This window comes from Colias philodice, chromosome 1, assembly GCF_061535455.1.
Source record: "Colias philodice isolate Cphi_HAF_F1 chromosome 1, ilColPhil1 Martin Lab GWU primary, whole genome shotgun sequence".
NCBI classification, from domain to species: Eukaryota; Metazoa; Arthropoda; class Insecta; order Lepidoptera; family Pieridae; genus Colias; species Colias philodice.
Genome location: NC_143086.1, coordinates 9,144,895 through 9,163,400, shown reverse-complemented (window position 1 = coordinate 9,163,400; position 18,506 = coordinate 9,144,895). Strand labels below are relative to the sequence as shown.

The following is an 18,506-nucleotide window of genomic DNA, read 5'->3' as shown; positions in this document are numbered from 1 at the left end:
GAGGATTTATTTGTTTTATCTCGTAGCTCATGTACATATATTTATTTATATGCATTTATCAGTTTGGAACCGAATTAATTTTACATAATTGTACTGTAATAAAGTAATTTAATAAGACCTTCATTTTTGTCAGTGGCATCTACAGAAGTAATTACAACCGCAATGTCTCTATTACTTTTTTATTAAATCGATAACTCGGTTCCGAGTAAAAGCATTCTTTGCCAGTCGCTCACTAAATTGTTAACATAAGACATTAGCAGGGAACATGAAGGAGACCGGGCTCAAAATTATCATCTTGTAAATAATTGCCACTCTGTAAACTCAACCACGTATGTTACACCTTTTGATAAAAGAAATAATGCTTTATGCGTGAACTTACGCTGTAAAGGTTATCGGATTCAACTGAAGTACTGTTACTATTGTTTATACTTTGGCTGAGAGTCAATGTGGATATTTCTAGGTAAAAGAAGATTTGTATAAACTTGATACGACCGCAGCGCGAATGCCTGAGCGTACTGACAACTCTAAGTGCTGTTAGCTTATAATACGTTGAATAACTTCACATTTGAATTACCCTTTACAACTTTGTTCTAGATTTATATCGCAACTAAATATCAAATCTACCACTTATATTGTATGTTAGCGAAATATCAATAACAATATATTGCTTGATGTATTCAAAGCGTGTATTTTAAACTATACAAGATTCAAAATATTTTTTTTTGAATGTTATAGGGATCTTCATATAAAGTACTAATATAGCATTAGATATTTCAAAACCTTTAAGAGCGTTCTAAAAGGTGTTAAATGTAGAGTTTGTTTATTTCATATTTATCAACGCAAGTGAGAGCACTGATTTTATTCTAACCAAAGCTTTGGAGCATTCATAAGTTCGATATTGTTATTTGAACCGAACAATACGGGACACATCAAACATATCCGTTATTATATAGGTTAATTATTTACTTGCTAGTACATAAACCTAAATAAACCTAACTAACGTCGGTTAACTGTTTCGAGGAATCTTATTTGCGCTCATGTTTTATGGTTGTTTAAAAAACTATAAGTTTTCAGCGCTAACGCAGTTTCTAACGCATAATGTTTCTGGGACATACGCTCATTACTTTCGTATACTTATATTACATGCATTCTGAGTAGACTTGTTTAACAATTATCTAAATGTATGCTAGTCTAAAAGATAATTCAAAGCAAAAGTACCAATAACATAACATATTTTATGCACTCAATAAGACAGACAAAACTATACTGATAATCAAAAATAGATCTTTATATTCCATGTCATAGAACGAACAATATCAACAAATGAAGGAAGAATGCAATGCATATATTGCTACTCCATAACATTATTTAAAAATAGCAATATTTTTGTATATTCGAATCGTATAAAATGTCACGTGACTTATCCAAATACAATTTGTATTGATGGCTAATATGAACTATAATAGGGGCGGTTCAAAATAGATTTATTTAATTACCTGTCCTACATGTTCTCACGTCACTTAAAACTACAAAATAACAGCAAAGCTCCTTCCATTATCATAGCTTTTTACAGTGATATGTTTATCCGGTGAGCGATGTAACTTTAGCACGAATAATATTAGATTACGGCGGCGAATTGCGCTTTCTGTCTATAGGTTAATGTGATTGTTCGATATTTTAGCGAATCGCTGCTGAGTACATGTCTTTGAAAATAATTCGTTGAAGGGAATATACATTTTGCTCCGGTAAGAATAAAACCAAACGACCATGTAGGTATAATAATTGCGTTCTGTGAACAAATCAATGTTCGGAGATACAATTTTAAAGTAAACAGAAACGAATCGAGTTCGACCTTAATTAGTTGCTATTATGTTATTTCAAATGATATATTATCTGCAATCAAATGCAGTTCTGAGAATGAATGTTTGTAAACATATAAATGTAATAAAATATTCGTCCAATTATGATGTCTATTCATTGTAGGTATGATTGGAGATAGAGAAAACATGAATTGTTGAGACATTGAATTGCAATCAATTGGATTATTTGCTTCGGTTAACCTATTTCAATAACTTATTTTCTTCAGATTTTTTGCGACATTTTCCACCGAATTGAGTCTTTGGTAAAAACTATACATTCTATGCTTAAAATAGCAACTTCGCTCTGCTTTATAGTGTAGGTATGTTTCTTGTTAATGAACTAGAATTTAGTTTTAAATAGTAAGCCCAGTCCTAAATCCTACCCCTATATATATTGAATTAAGTATTTATTATTTTCCTTTAAAAAACTGAACTGAACAAAGGCATTCACACGTAGAATCTTAAACACTTAAATTATAATCTTGCGGGATATCTTCGCCAGCGTATAAACTGTTGAAAAATCGTCGTTCTGATTTTTAAATTAACGTATTATTTTATGGAGTTTATTAATCTATCACAAAATTAAACTACGATGACAAAGAATGCGTTAAATCGCATGTTATGGATTACAATTATTCGACAGATTACAATCTCACGAATTAGATTATAATTTTACGGGTTTTACAAACTTACGGTGGTGACATACCTATATATAATCATTCAGATTACATGAAAAATGACTACACATTGATATATATCATTAAAATAGGATTTTCTTTGAGATGGTTTTTAAATTATAATAATAATTTAGATTACATGTTTAACGCTTGTTAAAAACGCGTCCACATGTGATGATGCTATCAATTATATCGACTTCTGTTTGCATTGATAACAAGATTACGCGCGAAGCCTTCAAAAAACTCTCTTATTAACGTAACAATATATTCACGAGTGAATTTTAATCTTATTATTTTTTAAATTCTTTAAAAAGCCTTTTAAACCTTTTAACTTTTTCAATTAATATTTTTCTGACACGTTAAACAAGTATATGATACTGTATTAAATGTTGATAGAGTAGATCCCTTTAATATTAATAAAAAATCATAAAATGATGCTGCTTTTGAGTGTTGCATAAATACGATAAATTGAGACAAATTAACCGCTAAAACTTAGAGCCAAAGCGATTTTTCACCATTCAACTTTGCAACAAATCAGCCGAACGCCAATTTTAAGTTTTAAAACTTCGAATGCAAGTGCGGAAACGTTAGAATAAGTTTCGGCGTAGGTTCTCTTAAATTGGTGCACATCTGTGAGTGGCTAAGAAGGGAGCAGAAAAGTTGTGTCGAGTCAAGTTTGGGATACTGTCAGTTGTCACAAAACTTACGGATGAGTGGGTGCGAACCGCGCGCTATGGGAGCGTCCGGACGGCCGGGAGAGCGGTATGCGACTAGCGTGAAGTGTCTACTGTCTAGCGCTCGCCGCTCGCCGGCCGCGGGCCGCTTCCGCTCTCGGTCCACGAGGCGCATTAGCGCCCGTGTGACGTCGAGTGCATGCAAGGGGATGTCGAACCTCTCAATACATCAGCCCATCAACCGGCAACCCACTGACAAACTTAGCTAATCTGTTTTCCAACTCTCCAATCCGGTTATAACTTGTGCTCTCAAAAATCCAATGACTGAATTTATTGACTAGTTGTAACTATAACGTACCCCGTCCTCTATTTTGTTTGTCGTAAATAAAATAAGGTTAGATTATCTCTTTCATCGCGGAAAAACATACAATCATTAAAAGAAAAGCAGTAGGTGTGACATTAATTCTGAATATAGTCGGAGTGAAAATTTTAAATTAGTTCACATCTGGTTTATATAATCCTATGACCTATCCGAGCTTGACACATATCCTCTTTCTAAAATCAGCGAGAATAAAAGTAAAATAGCGTAACTAATTATTTTCAGTTCATTTTCCTCTTTGAATACAAACAATGGGAATACTTAGTCGCCTAATGAGGTAACTCGAGTCCAGTTTCATTACTGAGTAACACTTGTAAGAAGGGTAACATTCGAAGTAATGTAGGCTAGTGTCGTTTGAAACTTGGAAGTGCGACCGCTGAGTGTTACCTTGTAAAGTGTAACCTACAGAAAACTTTGTCATCGAAAACGTGTGACTGACGTGGCACTTTGTAAATTCTAAGCACCTCAATATGGGTCGTGGGGATGACTGTACTATGAATAGTTGGAGAGTTCTGAGTTCTGCTACTCGAGACCGCCTCCGCCAGCCTGAAGCCGAATTATGTGGCGACGTATCAAATATTGCATAAATAGATTCAGCGCAGTAATGCGAGCCTGAAAAGGTTATATACCTCGACGTGACTGCAACTCAAACTTAATCTATATATAACTAGGAAGTTAGTGCGTAAGTTATGAAGTAAGGTTATTAAAAAACTTACAAACTGGACGAAAACGAAGGAAAATCTCGTGCTTTCCCTTTGTGCATAGGTGGATACATGATTAGACTTTCCTAATTATAATTGGACTTTTCTTTTATTTCTTTAGTGCCATAAGACTATTTAGATAGACAAAACGCTTATTTTAACGATATGAATCTTGAAAAAATTGAATACGTTGTTTCGTTCTTTTTATTTATCGAACTGTAGGAGAAAAATCATAGCCATTTTATACGTTCACTGTACATTATATTTTAGAGTCTTCCTCACAACTTATTACATTTAACCGGATTAGCAATGAACTGAAGTGAGAAGAAAGTATTACATAGTTAAGAGGGGTGCACAAAGTTTTTCCTGCTTTACCAACTATTATATGCTTTTTATATAGTTTTACAATGCATATGTAAGTGTAGATTGCCTTTAAGATTTAAAATTACTATATTTTTTATTTATTTTAAAGTAAATATATTTTTAAGATTTGAAATTATAAACATGCACGAGCTCGAGCCTTTATTTTTGTAAATAATAAACGTGCTCATATTTAAGAGTTAATTTTAATTGTCCGCAATTTTATACGAACAGCAGAACTTTATTCAATAGCTTAATGCTAGTCTTGAATATCTTTATTTTATTTACTTAAAGCTTCAACATAAAACGGCGTAAGTTCAAAATATAACAAGCTAAATCAGCAATTAGCGTTCTCGAAAATTTTAAAAACGTCGCGTTACATGAAAATAAATTTCCACCCTTCAACAAGACCCGTAAAATATATGGGGCTAAGTAACAAAAAGTGTAACCTATCTGAGGAGACAACCTCAAGGATGTCTTTGAGTAACATTAATCGGGTTTCATCGTCGCCGTCCACTACAGCGCTGCTAAACGACGTATCATCCTTTTAAGAAAGAAACACCTTATATATCTCATCTTAAGATACAATCAATTTTATAGTGGATATTATAAACAATTTCACAATATACTTAATTATTAGTTATTATAATAAGTAATGTCGTATGTCATTGGCCTCACAATCTATGCAAAACAATTATCTACGAAATAGATGCAGATTTTATATAACATGAAAACTGAATACTTTCATATGAAAACCCCAATTTATTTCAGCTACAAGTTTTCCGTTGTATTGTATTTTTCTCAAATATTGAAATTTTACACACGAAAATATATCCACTAACAGAAGTGCTCGTCTATTAAAATGATTTTTTAACTCTACGAAATATAACTCTATAATAATATATAATAAGTTCCAATGAAGCACACGAGAATTTAATAGTTAGTTTAGAGTGCAAAAATGAAATACATATTTGACTTATTTTCGATTCCTTTGTATTAAATGAATTTGCCCTCGATCAGCCTTAAACCATGTTACCAAATACCCACCCGTTAGCTTGATTAAATGACATAACCCAACTAATGAAAATTGAGCCTTGATTATAAATATTAAAAGCGAAATCGGAATGTCTGATGGGGCTTTCCATCAATCATTATCAACACATTGTTGTTGAGGTTTAAACTGGTTATGCTGTAATTCTAATGCGTGTATTGAATTTATTTATACCGCATTAGAATATTGAATGTTACCTATACAATTTGCGTGGTTTCCAATTTAGAAAATGAATGCACAACAATGGCTCGCGACTTTTTATCGTCTAGTGTCTAAAAATGAATAGCTCAAGTACTATTTGGGTCTTATGTACAAACTGAATGTTAATTTGGGTCAGTTAAACACGCATTTTGTCCATACTTATTGTTGACACGATGACCAACATCCCAGTGCTCGCTCCAGATATGGAGGCATGGTGTTAAAGCCGCGGCGCTACTTACTCATCTGAGCCAACACGTGACGTCATCCAAGATAGCGCATACAGTGCACATTCCTGAACATACCAAACAGCCGCGCTCTAATTAAAAAGATTATAAGCGTGACGCGACTGTGCATTCTGATAAAGTGTTTTATCTTGAGTAGCCGAAATATCTCCGACCATCAGAAGGATTCCATTTATGGCAATTTCATATTTGACGCAGCAAAAAGTTAGACAAACACGTAGCGTTATCGTCCGCCGACTTAATAATACGTTCGTTAGAAACGGCAGGGCTCAGAGCGCAAACTTCTGACAAAAACGATCAGTTAAAACTACCACCGCATGAATATGTACAATGCTGCTTCTTGCTGCAGGATATGATCACCGACGGTCTGACATACGGCGTTTAAACAAAAAGAGAAATACTGACTCGGAACTATGTCATAAAATGTGTTGAATGGGAGCCGTGCATGCGACCAACCCGCCTCAACTGATTCGCTAAAAATAACATGACACCTTTATTATGTTGTATGTAGAAAGCAGAGGAACGAAAGTTCCATAACAATTAACACAAAATGTACGATTTCAATTGAATATAGACGTAGTTAATAAATTCCGCGAACGAATACGCCAGCACAAATTGCGATGCCTTTTTTAGAATTGTTTTGCAATATCTTCGTTGTATCCGGTGTGGATATCAATAACAATAACGGATAATAAGCAGTTCATCTCAAGTGCTTATGAAAAAATATAGGAAAATAATTTGCGCTTAATAAATCCATGACTAATTGGATATCACGTTAGCAAATAATTGTAAATGCAATACATATAAATAAACATGAATCTATCATCTATATTAATATTATAATATTATAAAGCTGAAGAGTTTGTTTGTTTGTTTGTTTGAACGCACTTATCTCGGAAACTACTGGTCCGATTTGAAAAATTCTTTCGTTGTTAGATAGCCCATTTATCGAGGAAGGTTATAGGCTATATTTCATCACGCTACGGGCAACAGGAGTGGAGCCACGGGGGTGAAACCGCGCGGAGCAGCTAGTAGAAAATATACAGAGATAGTATAATTATAGAATTAACATATATGTGTCAGTCAAAGTTAGTTTGTGTCATCATTATTATTGTTAAATGGACTAGCTGTAATTTTTTATTTGTGCAGGCATCATTAGTCATTATTATTAACATTAAGTTTAAGTAAAATAAACTTTTTCTCTATTTATTTACAAACGGTTATAAGTTCCAGGCATTGAAGAATCAATGTCAGCGCTTTAATTTTATATACCTAATTAACGGATTAACCCTTAAAGCTTTTCTGTCACTTTTTTAGTACATGTACTTATTACCGTGTAAATCTTGAACGTTCCAAAAAAATCTAGAAAATTGACTACGTCTGAGAAAGTACGATAACAATCCTTTATTTTTCTCCTACATGCCATGACTGTTGAATTTAGGGATTCCCGGAATTAGTGATGGTTTGTGTTTCTGGTCAATAATAGCTTAAATGAAATAGTTTTCATGTTTGATTTCTATTGATTTAACTTTCAGGTGAGATAAACAGTTAATTTTACTATAAAGATTATGAAATATTCAAATAATTCTATGACAAAATATTCGAAATATAGCTGGTCCGTTTTTTGGGACAGTGCCGTAGATACAGGTAACTAAGAACCATTTAGCATGTCCTAAAAAAGAGGCGTTGCCATGATTCGTACTTTAATAAAATATCACTTTTATAGGATTTTCTTGCTTTAGAGTCTTTAATTATATGTAGCATTATTTTTAATTAAGTTCAAAATGTCGAAAATAATCTATGATCAGTTAAATCTGTTGGGTCTATAATAAAACCGGTAGTTCCTCGACCTCCACGTGTATTTCATCTAGATGTCCTAATCATCGGCCAAATAACACTTAACATTTAGAAAAACCATTATTATTAATTTTAAATGAATCCAAAGGTTTCTTGACACGAAATAAGAAATGTTATTTAACATTCTACACAACTAAATAGTGTGATTGAACTCAAGAGGGCTCAATTATCACTTGTTAGGTATTCAGTTTAAAATTGAAGAATTTTTTGTTAAAATAAGTAGTGAAAATACTGTGTTACAATAAAACAATAAAATGCTACTTGAAATTGCTTTCAATTGTGTTATTTTATGTGGATATTTTTTTTTCTCATTCTTATTTTATAAGCTGTATGACAGCGTTGCCCGTTTTTTGAGACAGCAATGAAGACGGGGTTCTTGGCAAAGGCCGTTTTAACGGACATCCTGAAAAACCTACTTACAGAAAATTTGTTTTATTTTTTTCTCTACTATAGCATTTTTTAATCAATAACTATCACTAAAACCAATTCAGGTCATATCTGGGTACATTATTGCAAGGCTTGCCGTGTTAAGGGTTAAGGATTACTATAGTATAACATGGTAATGTAAATATTGTATTGTAATAACTCCTAATTATATTCATTTGCATATATCTGCTATACAATCTAATAAATTTTTAAAACGTCTGCAATACCTTTTAAATTTGAGTCTAACAATGTTACATCACCAATCCGAAAACTTTACAAGTACATCAAACTGATAAGATGAAAAAAAGCAATTGTAATTTAAAGGTATCTATTTAATCCCTTGTTCGGACCATCCGTTGTGTTGAATTCTAGGAAAAAGATAATCTGAATGCACGTGTAGACTCGCTTCAAAAACGAAGCCATTCGCTTTGCATTTGGCCTTTTTCGTTGTTTATAGTTTGATCGAATGCGGAATATTTTTTACGTTGATTGACATTGAGCTTTGTGGTTTAAACTTGATCTAATGACTCAAAGCTTTTTAATTATCTACATAACGTGTGATTTAAATTCAACATTTTATATTTAGATCAGTAAATTCTCGAGACCTTAAAGAATAACAAACCTTCTACCTCTAATATTTACTAGGAAACAAAAGCTCTTCATCACATATTAAATAAGTATCACAACATAGACAGACAACAGAGTTTTGTTTAGCAAAATATGTGATCTAATAATTAGAATACACTGCCCATATAGCCGTTGATGTCATTGTACTTACGTAATTGATGTATCATTCAGACTAATTACTATACAATGAGATGCGTGTAATAAATCAGTGACAAGAACGAGCATAGCGCCTCTAAACAATATGTACTAATAGTGCTTGTTGACACTTTGCCCTGAAACTTTTACATCCTGTTCAAACTCAAACTCAAACTCAAACATTTATTTATACAATTAGACTTCTTCGAGAAGCACTTTTGAAACGTCAATACATATTTTTAACATTGACCACCGATTCGGAAAGCAGTATCTATGGAGAAGAACCGGCAAGAAACTCCATAGTTGCTCTTTTAAATCATTTCAGTATTACAATTTAATTTTACAAATTAAGTAACTGTATATTATCATAATATGCCAAAGAACTGTCCTGTGGTTTTTACGCGACAACCCTCCATGGGTTTTTATCTTCCATATATTCCTTAATGCTGTAATAGGCTCTCTGAACTAATACGTGTTTTACATAATTTTTAAATTTAGCACTACTAAACTCTTTAATACTATGAGGAATTCTGTTGTAAAAAAGTATACCTTGGCCCATAAATGAATTTTTAACTTTAGCTAACCGGTAAAATGGCATTTCAATTTTATTTTATTTTTATTTAGTTCAAAATTAATATCAACCACTGTTTAAATAAATTGTAAAAATAAACAAATTTGTGCTCCAGTGTTAAATAAAATCAACCTGTAGGTTACAGGTTTGAAAGGTTTACAACAGCATAGTCAAACGCTAGAGACTATTGTCCCAATAATAGTTTTGAACACAATACTTAGTACATGACTGTAAAGTAAAATGTAAGTGATCAGTCACAGACAGACTAAGCCAACGAAATCGGGAGACCAGTGCATTGGGATTTTTTATTTAAAATATAATGTTTTTCTACGTGCATCCTTCAAGTGAGATTTAATTATAAGGCGGTATTTATGTCGAATGAACACTAAATATAGCCTGAAATATAATAATATTGTGATTGTTGAAAGATAAAGATCATAAAGATAAAAATGTATGCCATTTTAGTTTGATAACAGAATGTAGAGATTTTATTTACACTGACGTTATCTATTTTTCTCTCTATTGAAACCGTAAAAAAATAAAGGAATCAATTAAAAAAGAATTTCAAGATACTAATAAAACATGTATTCATTTATCGCCTCAGTCTTATTAGCTGCTGTGATTGACGCGCACTTTACAAACGATGCATTCGTGCTATCAATGCATTTATAAACATCTCAATCATAATTATTTCATACGCTGTGTTTATTTGTTTATTTACGATTTTTTACGTCACTATCCCAATTACGAACGAATATTACAAATAGGTACATAATGATCCCTATAATAGACTACAAGCCGGCATAGGAAAAAAATATGGGTCAAATGAACCACTAGGGGACATATCTAGAACGATAGAAGAACATAAAATAATAAGATTCATCACTATGCCGTCACTTGTAAGCTGTCTAACTGAGTGCAGATGAGAATTCAAAAGTACAGGTAGACTCGGTAAATTTTGGTCATATATTTTTTTACGGCATTCTTAATAGTACTTTTGAGTGCTAGATAATGTTTTGGAACCCCTGGAGTGGGGAAAGAGAGGGGATTGCAACTCTCGATTTTTTCCCCTTGTCCCCATGATTTTTGTACGGCGTTGCGGAATAATGGATTAAAAGCAGTATAGCAATAGTATGACACAGATGCCGTACATGGTCAAATGACCAAATTTACACCCGGTAACTCTTTGTGGACCACCATTTTTGTACGGCACTGAGCGGTTTCTTATTATTTTTAATGGATCTATGGATGGTTAAGAATGCCGTACAAAAACTAATGACCAAAATTTACCGAGTCTACCTGTACTTTTGAATTCTCATCTGCACTCAGTTGGACAGCTTACAAGTGACGGCATAGTGATGAATCTTATTATTTTATGCTCTTCTATCGTTCTAGATATGTCCCCTGGTGGTTCATTTGACCCATATTTTTTTCCTATGCCGGCTTGTAGTCTATAAGGGGAAACATAATTTACCCGCGTAAAGAGTTTTTAACCGACTAAGGAGGAGGTTATCAATTCGGCCGGTATATTTTTATTTTTTTTTATGTATGTACACCGATTACTCCGAGGTTTCTGAACCGATTTATGTGATTCTTTGTTCGATGCGGGATGGTGTCGAATTGGTCCCATAAAAATTTTATTCGGATAGGCCCAGTAGTTTTTATTTTATGAGCATTTTTGTCTGTACTCGATGACTTAATTGGAATGTAGCAATAGTAACTTTGATTCACTTCCCGGTAACCGATTGAGCTGAAATTGTATACGTATGTAAATTGGATAGCGATGAAACATTATCATGACATAGAGCTGATTTGATGATGGAATCGGTAGGTGGCCATAGGAACTCAGTAATATATTGACTCAACTTTATCGAGTTTGGGCTCGTTTGATTCGTGTTGAAGAAAAATACACTAAAAAGTATTAAATAAAAATAACTGCATTAAAAACAACCGACCTCAAAAACGGAAAAGTAAAAAATAAAAAAGATTTGATATTATTAATTACTACATATTATTTAGATGTGCTATTTACTAAAAAGGTTTGATGTCGGTGCACGGGCTTATACCACAGTATTACCGTGCTTATACTATGTGCTTGGTGTTTGGCACCGACTTCAAACCTTTTTAGTAAAAAGCACATCTAAATAATATGTAGTAATTAATAATATCAAATCTTTTTTATTTTTTACTTTTCCGTTTTTGAAGTCGGTTGTTTTTAACGCAGTTATTTTTATCATTTGTTAATTTAGATTATTAACTATAATAATCATGTATATAAGCTTCATGATGTTTTGTTTAAAGATCTCGCTCGTAATTCACAACAACTATCATTATTGTTGCATAAAATATAACATCCTGTACATGCTAACTAATTATTATGCATTCACGAAATTAAGCGCCTACTTTCCTAACAAAATATTCATTAAAGATATCTGAGGTCGCAATCCGCACTCGAGCGGAGCCGGCGACGCACCGCGACAATCCTTCCGTCGCGGCCGCGTCATTCCGCCGACACTATCGGCCGCGTGTCACTTGCACCTGATTTATGCACCAAGACTTAAGCAGGCTCTACACGGTCATGCAAGCATGACAAGTAGACGTGTTGTGTCATGCTGCATGAGTGAAAAAGCTCATTCATTTTTATACAGTTCGCGTTCAGCCTTGATTCATGATTGTACCTAGTGTAGTAGGTAGTGCATGAAACACTCAGCATTTGCATGACGGCAACGATGTAAACAATCATGCATGCTTGTCAGTCTAACTTGCAGGATATTTGAGAGTAAGGTTTATCAATCAGATACCAGCACGTAGTTTGAATATATTTTAATCAGCGATCTAAACGATCATTCATGCATGACACCATGTAACGAACGCCATGCTGCATTACCGTCTAGGGAGCATATTAGAACTTCACTACACTACACTAAACATTCAGCGTTGTTACGTGTGATTTACTCCGCTCTACAATTTAGAAACTCTGAAGAAGAACCGAGTGACATCCATTCTTATGTTACTCGTTAATTTGGAATGTACGTATATTATCAAAAGACTGAAGAATTGAAAGTCTTATTAATCTTTCCATAGACCTACGTCTAGTTACAACAAAAAAAGCCACCTAATTATTATTAAACCTCAGCAAAACTGTATTTACACTCGATCCCTGTAAGCACTCTATAACAACGCCTATTTTGTCCGGTAACAGAATTATCAACGCAAAAGCTGCTATTTTTTGTGCAATAACCATTCAAGCTATCGTATGTCATAAAGCTTTCGTTTAAGATTCAAGAATCGTGATCATTACGATACTTATAATTCAGGATGAGGTAATTGTAGAATTTGATTTCTAACATTAATTGTAATCTCAAACAAACAGAACCTAATTTCCGCATATAGAAAACGCTGTTAACCTAAACCTATTAAATAATCTCTATTATTTATTATAGTATAGAATATTTAGATTATTTCACAATAATATTCGGCCGCCAAACTTGGGTTATCATAATATGTTGTAGATTACATAATCACAAATAGTATCCACTTATGTTTGACATATTGAACTTTGCCTATAACTATTTAAGTACACACGTAGGTAGTTTCAATTTTGCGTGGAGAAAATTATATGGACAATGATATGTATTTACTTTACAATAATCTTCTTATATATAGAAATGAATCGCAAAATGTGTTGGTAAGCGCATAACTCGAGAACGGCTGAACCGATTTCGATAATTCTTTTTTTATTATATTCCTTGCAGTACGAGGATGGTTCTTATGTAGAGAAAACGTAAGCATGTACCACGGGCGAAGCCGGGGCGGACCGCTAGTATTATTTAAAGTTCTCTTTTATTCATGCATTTATTGATCTACGAATATATAATTTATTGGTTTGTCAAAATATTGGCAACATTTATTATTTTGTTTAAAATAAATAAAGTAACAAAATTCGCTTGTTATGATAATATGTGAATGAAAATTATGGAGTGTGGAGTATTTATATTAATAACTAGCTTCCGCCCGCGACTCCGTCCGCGCGGATGTGGGTCTTCGCGTGGATGGTTTATTTCTCCATTTTGAGTAACTCTGACAATAACATCTTATAAATATCTATTGGACCCAAATACGGCTAGGCCTATAATAATACCCAACGTGTGTTCGCGGTTCTACAGAACAACGTCTATGGATAAAACTGAAAAATTAAGATTATTTTTTTTCTACGTATTTTTCCAGAATAAAAAGTATCCTATTTTACGCCCAGGATAATAATGTATAATTATACCAAGTTTCATCGAAATCGAACCGTTAGTTTTCACGTGATGTCTTCACATACAGACACACAGACAGACAGACAGACAGACAGACAGACAGACAGACAGACAAAAATTTTTTTAATCACATATTTGGGTTTTGTATCGATCCAGTAACACCCCCTGCTATTTATTTTTCAATATTTTCAATGTACAGAATTGACCCTTCTACAGATTTATTACATGTAGGTATAGAAGATAATTGTGAGTTTAAAATTATTTTACTCCTAGGTGTGTTCTTTTAAATTTACGAAATAAAGGGCTTTGTGTAAAGTTGGCGTCGTGATGAACTTTCGCGCCCAGTGGATGAAACTTGGATATTTTAAAACAGCAATATATTGTCAGCAAAAATTATTATGGACACAAATCTCTTACGTATTAGAAACAGAGATATTTGGTTTTGTATTATTCATTTAACTAGAATCTAGATGATTTATTATAAGATTTTTCTGAGTTTTTTAGGTTTCTCCTTTATTAATTTAAGAATTCTAATCAAAACTATGTATATGAACGCTTATATACGCAATATAATATTGCTCTTTTAAAATATCCAAGTTTCACCACTGGCCGCCAAATGTCATCACGACCCCACTAGCCCATACAAAAGTACCCAAACCCCTTTTTGTATCGCCTGAACGCTTCCTGAACGCGTCATAAACTTATCTAAAACCTAAATGTGTATCTGCATAACATTTTTTTTCAATTTCAATCTATTAAAAGGCCTCAAGCTTCAAATAAGGAGTTCATTCAGCTACTTACGGGTCGTTAATCGGGGAGCAATTTAATATATGCTATTAGGGCTAAGAAAGACATCGGTTGTGTATCGGAAAATGATCGTAAGCACGCGATCGCTCTTGGTATATTTTCAATTTCATAGGAAAACTTATTTTACTGGGGTTACTTACTCACGAATAGCATCCAATTGATCAACGATGTTGTAGACTTTTTTATTCGGTAATAGTTTATTATTTTGATAGGAGAGATTCATGAAATTAGCAAAGATATTTTTTTTTGTAGTGGGTCTTTGTTGTTCTTGTGTAAGTATTATTAATTTATTATTAATTAATATCATAAACTTTATATTATATTAAGTGCATTCCCTTAAATGGAGAATTGTAACTAATTTATTTTTAAACTCTAAGCGCAGTCTTGAAAGCGTTTAAGGATGAAAAATCTTACTTATTTTTTGACTAAAATACCTAAATTATAACAGTAGCAATTTAAATTGTTTATAGAGCAAGTGATTTAAACTCATTAGCAAATAAATTTGATCTCGGCGTCTTTGTGACATTGCTTCATAATCCATGATAATTAAAGCCAAGTCTTTATAAAGAAGCAGAAATAAATAGTAATGATTGTTTACCATATCCCTTTTATGGTAAGAACACGACTATGAGGAAATTATCAGGCCATAAATTTTCATATCTAATTTTGATCAGCAGAACATATTATAATACATATACTAGATTTCTACCCCGGCTTCGTCCACGTAGTAGAAAATTCCCATAAGAATTAGTTACTTCACCGCAGCAGAAAGTAGCATATTATGTTACTATATAGCCCCCTATATCTAAACAGAAAAAGACATCATAAAATCGTTGCGATGTGAAAAAAGACAAATAACCCCAATTTCGCATTTATAATATACGTATAAAATATTAGTAGTAAGAATTATGTTACTTATATTTGTTTAGGTATATATGCAATAGTGATTAAAAGAATGGTGGTAAATAATGCAGTCTGATTGAGCACAACATCCTTTCGTTTGCTGGTCGAGGGCGGCTTAGTTGAGTGGACTTAGCATTGCCGAACAACGGTACTTTTCATAGAACTATGTCTGTTTCAGATTTTCACTTTTTATATCGATTGTTGCGAGTTAAATTATTGTAATATTTATGGGGATTCTAATACATATTTACACTTTATTGAGCGATACCGATATTGGGAAATTTGGTATAGAAAATAGAAAGTGTTTACGATTTAATAGCAATATAAATAGAAAAAATAAATCTTATATTATATTACTCTTTCTATTTTAATAAAGAGTTGATTTTTAATAAATTCAATTTATAAATCAATGCCGTTGGTATTCAATTAAATAACGTGTTTAGATTAAACATTGATTTGTTAATTTTGAATGTTTGTGTCTATTGAATCAGACGGCGCGTGTTGATTAAAATATCTAAATCGAAACAAAAAGTTGGTACAAAATCGAATTAACTGATTGTTGCCGCTCACTGTATGTCACCACGCTACGATGCACGAACGTTAAATTCACTACGTGTCTAGCTAAAATATTTTAAAACATGCAATTATATATGACCACTAGCGGTCCGCCCCGGCTTCGCCCGTGGTACATGTTTACGTTTTCTCTACATAAGAACCATCCTCGTACTTCAAGGAATATAATAAAAAAAGAATCATCGAAATCGGTTCCGCCGTTCTCGAGTTATGCGCTTACCAACACATTTTGCGATTCATTTTTATATATAAGATTAATATATAGAAGGCTTGATGTGTATCAATAGTTCTGAATGAAAAAATCGATTCACAACATCACGCGAATTAGTTTTAAAATGTGTGAAACCGTGTATTCATTATCAAATTTCCGTGTAGGTGTTAGCTATTTAAATAATAGCTTAAGCGCCGCAAAGTCTTATAATAAACGGGCAACAACAACCCTTACCGCGATTTATGGTGAATTCAGCACCACTTATGTATGAACTGTGAAGCATCATACGTGAAGCTTACGATCTCTCGACCTTGCTTTCACTTAGGCCTAGCTTTAAACTTTGCTTGTGAATTCTCTGTGTAATATATGAATCGCACATACTAAAGACTATAATTGTTCGTATAATATGCGTTGAAACGGTGTTGTAAATTTAAAAGCTTAAATAATAGCTTTAATAGCTTTAGTCTTGAATTTATGTGAAGATAAAGCATGTATCGATTGGTAGCCCTAGTCTATCGTAGTCAATCTCAACATATCATGTTAACAAAGAGACTTGTGTCGTCGCAAAGGCCATGTGATCCTCAAAAGAAAACGTTTCGCCCTGCTCCTTAGTTACCATATATTCCTTAAAAACTACTGATATATTCATACTGGTATTTTTATTTAAGATAAGATCTTCACCGGTTGTAGTAATATAGAGTACATTATTAAATTAAGAATAATATTTTTAATAATAATTGACTTTAAAAAAAGATTAAAATGAATTGTAATGCCTGAATAAATAAAAATCAAATTAAAATTTCATTCAAATTGAAACTTTGTGTTGATTTTTAAGAATGTAGAGTCTAGGTAGAGTCTTATTCGTTTCCTTTATATGGAAGTAAGTAGATAGGTATTTTTTCATTTGACGCACAACAAAATTAGATACATTTGTATAGGTTTAATTAACAGTGTATTGCGTATTAAAAACCAAAGCTAAAAGAGAATAAGGAATTATACGAGACCAATTTGTTTGATTAGACTAATTAGTTTCGCCTCCTCAAAAAATATGGTCATCATGAGCACTGTGTTTCCTCATAAAAACATACACAAGGGAACGTGGAAGTCACCTGACGGCCAAACAGTTAATCAGATAGATCATGTTCTCGTGGATAGTAGACATAAAAACAGCATTAAAGATGTTAAAACTTCTAGAGGTGCTGATTGCGACAGCGATCACTATATGCTGATAATTAAAGTGGTTGCAAAAATTAACATCGCGCATTCAGACCCGAAAGGCAATGGACCCATAATTGAAACAGATAACACAAGAGACTTAGAACTTTCAAGTAAATTTCAGATAGAATTACATAATAAATTTAATAATTTAGATATAACGGATGATGTTGATGCTACCTGGGAAACACTTAGTGGAATAATAAGAGACGTAGGGATGAAAATTTTAGGTAAAAAGAAGAAGCGAAAGAAAAGAAAATGGTGGACAGATGAGTGTACTAAGATATTTGAAGAGAGGAGAAATCTCAAAGTATTGGCAGAGCAAGACAATCAGTGGATCGAAAGCTACGAACAAGTACGAGCTCTAACAAAAAAGGTTATCCGAAAAGCGAAGCGGCAGCACATGGATAATTTGGTATCTGATATGGAATGCTTGATCCAAACACAACAATGTAAGAAATTTTACCAGGAGATAAGGTCTGTCAAAAAAGGATACAAACCAACATCACAAATCTTAGCAGATTCTAACGGTAACCTCGTAACTGATATGCCCACACTAAAAACTATGTGGCAACAATACTTTGAAGGACTCCTGAATTGCCCAGCTCCTCAGCAAAGAGTAGACGCTCCAGCCGAAATACAAGATGAAGAAACAGTTAATCCTCCAACCTTTCAAGAAGTACGGGAAGCCATTTATAAACTGAAAAATTATAAAGCCCCAGGTATTGACAAAATACCAGGGGAATTGTGGAAATACGGCGGCAAGACCACACAA

At 33.1% G+C, this 18,506-nt stretch overlaps 1 protein-coding gene across 12 annotated transcripts in view; it reads right to left on the bottom strand.

Moving 5' to 3' along the window:
• Positions 1-18,506, bottom strand: part of trol (terribly reduced optic lobes) — a 108,310-nt gene that overhangs the window by 47,672 nt on the left and 42,132 nt on the right. Inside the window, exon 1 of one of the 12 annotated variants that reach the window (XM_089715029.1) lies at positions 3,244-3,319. The exons of 10 other annotated variants lie outside the window; for them this stretch is intronic. The gene's annotated coding sequence lies outside the window, so the exon portion shown is untranslated. Of the gene's footprint in view, positions 1-3,243; positions 3,320-18,506 lie in introns of those variants that run through there. One more of the 12 variants, XM_089715036.1, reaches the window with a different exon arrangement.